Below are 3,467 nucleotides of genomic sequence, written 5' to 3'. Positions count from 1 at the left end.
TATATATATGGCTGGGGATGTGGCTCAGTAGTTAAGCAGTCCTGGGTTTAATCCCCCGTGCAAAAAAGAAAAAATTATATTTTTTTCACAATTTTGCTCTTTCTATCACTATTCAGTTTTTTGTGTGGATCCAAATTTCCTTCTGATCAAAGATCTCCTAATTATAGCAATATTATTTAAAAAATATTAAATACTTATCTAGAATTATTTGAGTTTATAAAACCTCATATAAAGTCCCAAGCAGGTCAATAAAAGGTAAAAGAGGTTGATCCTTCAAAAGGAAATTGTATGTACTATAACTTTAAAAGAAGCAGTTTTAGCCAGGTGCAGTGGCACACGCCTATAATCCCAGTGGGTCATGAGGCTGGATGATCTGAAGTTCTGGAGGATCTGAAGTTCAAAGACAGCCTCAGCAATGGAGAGGCGCTAAGCAACTCAGTGAGATCCTGTCTCTAAATAAAACACAAAATAAGGCTGGGGATATGGCTCAGTGGTTGAGTGTCCCTGAGTTCAATCCCTGGCCTCCCCGCAAAATATGCCCTACAATCCCTTGTAGGGCATATGTGGTAGCAATGATGTTTTAAAAACTTTTTTTTTAACCTTCATTTTAAAAATTACAGGGCTGGGGATACAGCTCAGTGGTAGGGCACACAATGAGGCCCTAGGTTCAATCCCTGGCAAAAAAACAAAATTCTGGGTTACGTAGATTCTGATGAAAAATCTGATGACCTTAAATTTGTTCTTCTGTAGTATGCCTTCTTTATTGTATTTTTCTGTCAGGGCATCATGAGTGTTGGTATCTGAATCAATATTTTCATTAGTTGAGCTGGACTTCAGTTGTATTATTCCTAAATTTTATTTTTAGTATAATACAGGACTTCAGATTCAGGCCACAAGATGGAAGACCAATATACAAAAATCAATTGTATTTTTATATACTAGCAATGAGCAATGCAAACAAATAATTAAGAAAACAATTTCAGCTACAGCAGAATCATAAGAATAAAATACATAGGAATTAATTTAACCAAGGAGGTGTAAAAGTTGTACACTGAAAATTGCAAAGCACTGTTGAAAGACATTAAAGATGACTTAAATAAATGGAAAGACATCTGAGTTCATGGATTGGAAAACTGAATAATAAAATGACAATATTTCCAAAGTTGATATACATATTCAGTGTAATCTGTATCAAAATTCCAACTACAGTTTTTGCAGAAATTGACAGGCTGATTCTAAAATGAATATGGAAATTCCAGCAACCCAACGCAGGTTAAGTAATCTTGAAACAGAAAACCAGGTTGAAGGACTTATACTTTTGAACTTCAGAAATTATTACTAAGCTCCAGTAATCAAGACAGTGTGGCACTGGCATAAAGATAGACCTATTGATCAATGGAACAGAATTAAGAATCCAGAGAGGGCTGGGGTTGTGGTTCACAGGTAGAGCACTCGCCTAGCATGTGTGAGGCACTGGGTTCGATCCTCGGCACCACATAAAGTAAAATAAGATATTGTGTCCACCTATAACTAAAAAATAAATATTTTTTAAAAAAGAATCCAGAGATAAACCCACACATACACAGTGACTTAATTTTTGACAAGGATGCCAAGATAATTGAGTGGGAAAAGAGTATTATCAGGAAATGTTGCTGGGACAATTGGATATCCACATACAAAAGAATGAATTTCAACTCTGACATCCTACTGTATACAAAAATTAGCAAAAATGAATCAAAATCCCAGGGTAAGAGCTAAAACTATAAAACTCCTGTAAGAGAGCATAGGAATAAGTTATTGTGACTTTGGATTAGGCAATACATTCTCCAATATATTAAAAGCCATTTTTAAAAAATGACATGTAATACATGTTGAGAAAGATGTGGAGAAACTGGTGGGAATGCAAAATGGTACAGCTGTTACAGAAAACAGTTTGGCTTTTCCTCAAAAAGTTATACATGATCAAGTGATTTCACTCCTGGGTACATACCAAAGAGAAATGAAAATATGCGTTTACAGAAACTTGTACATACATGTACAAAGCAGCATTATTCATAATAGCCAAAGACTATCAGCAGCCCCAAATGTCCATCAACTAATGAATATATAAACCAAATGTGGTAGTATATCCACATAATGAAATATTTTTCAGCCATAAAAGTACTGATATATACTTCAAGACGGATGAAAACTGAAAATCATTATACTATCTGAAAGAAGCCAGAAACAAAAGGAACCAGTATACGATTCTATTTACATAAAATGTAAAGAATCCACAAATCCGTAAATAAAAGAAGATAATTACATGAATGACAAGGGAATAGAGAAGGGGGAAGAGATGTTAACAGTATGGGGTGGGTCCTATGTTTTAATCCATTCTTTATTGCAAAATATCTAAGACTATAATGTAAACAAACAAAAAGGTTTACTTTGGTTCATGGCTCAGAGGTCTAGTATCATTGTGCCAGCATCTTCTTGATTTCTGGTGAGGTAGCAGAGATGAAAGCACACAACTTCTTCTATAGCAAATCCATTCCTAAAATTAAAAAAAAAAAATTAGTCTATTCATGAGAACACAGCCCCATCACCTAAATAACTCTTAAGGGACACACCACACCCAATACTGCCTCATTTAAGAACAAACTTCAATATGAATTTAGGTGCAGACAATCAATCATTCAGAATATAGCATTCTAGAAATGGTTACTGTGATGGCTCACAACCTTTTGAATACTACAGTACTTGAGTTATAGCTTTATAACATTAAATGTTAAAAAAGGAAAACTACATGTAAACTTGTATATTTTGATGATTTTTGGCAAATACAATCTACTACATCAAAAAATGAAATAAGCAGTCCGTATCTTGCCTCTCTCAGTATAATCATCAGAGGAGACTGCTGAAATCACTTTAGGTATTTTGTTGGCCTTGCTTTCTGCATTTGTAAGCATCCCGTGTGTGTGTGTGTGTGTGTGCGCGCGCACATCTCCTAATGACCAATCCCCATTAACAGCATGACATGAAAAAAAGCATTATGGCCAGGATAAACCAGTTCTTTTATGTGGTTCAAGTACAGAGGATGTTACATCACACAATATGAACATTTCATCTCTCACTTAACTTGACTACAATCATTAACTATTTAAGCTTATTATCCCCACAAGTAATGTCCTCCTCATACCATTGTACATATTTTCAATTGCTTCCCTAATACACATTTTTGGACATAGGAATTCTAACTAATATCAATGGAGGGCCTACTTTGTGCCTCACACTATTCTAGGTGATAGGGAAAGAGAAAGAAATAGAGCCAACAATATACAATTCTACTGAGGGGGAGGTGGTTTAATTTAGTACTGATAGATATAGAGAGACCTGAGGTTGTCTTCCCAATTCACATGCATACACAAGTTTTTGTGTGGACATAAGTTTTCATTTTGGGGGGATATGTACCAAGAAGTGGAATT

The 3,467-nt window shown here is 35.0% G+C and overlaps 1 long non-coding RNA gene across 1 annotated transcript; it reads right to left on the bottom strand.

The window, feature by feature from the left end:
* Nucleotides 1–840: 840 nt before the first annotated feature.
* Nucleotides 841–3,461, bottom strand: LOC125614868. Its single transcript, XR_007345433.1, has 2 exons — nt 2,430–3,461; nt 841–1,530 (listed from the first exon to the last, which is right to left on the bottom strand). It is a non-coding gene; the product is annotated as an uncharacterized LOC125614868 (long non-coding RNA).
* Between the last annotated feature and the right edge of the window lie 6 nt (nt 3,462–3,467).

Source organism: Marmota marmota, unplaced genomic scaffold (assembly GCF_001458135.2).
Source record: "Marmota marmota marmota unplaced genomic scaffold, marMar, whole genome shotgun sequence".
Taxonomy (NCBI): domain Eukaryota; kingdom Metazoa; phylum Chordata; class Mammalia; order Rodentia; family Sciuridae; genus Marmota; species Marmota marmota.
Note: the sequence above shows the minus strand (reverse complement) of the source record. Positions and strands in the feature narration are given on the sequence as shown.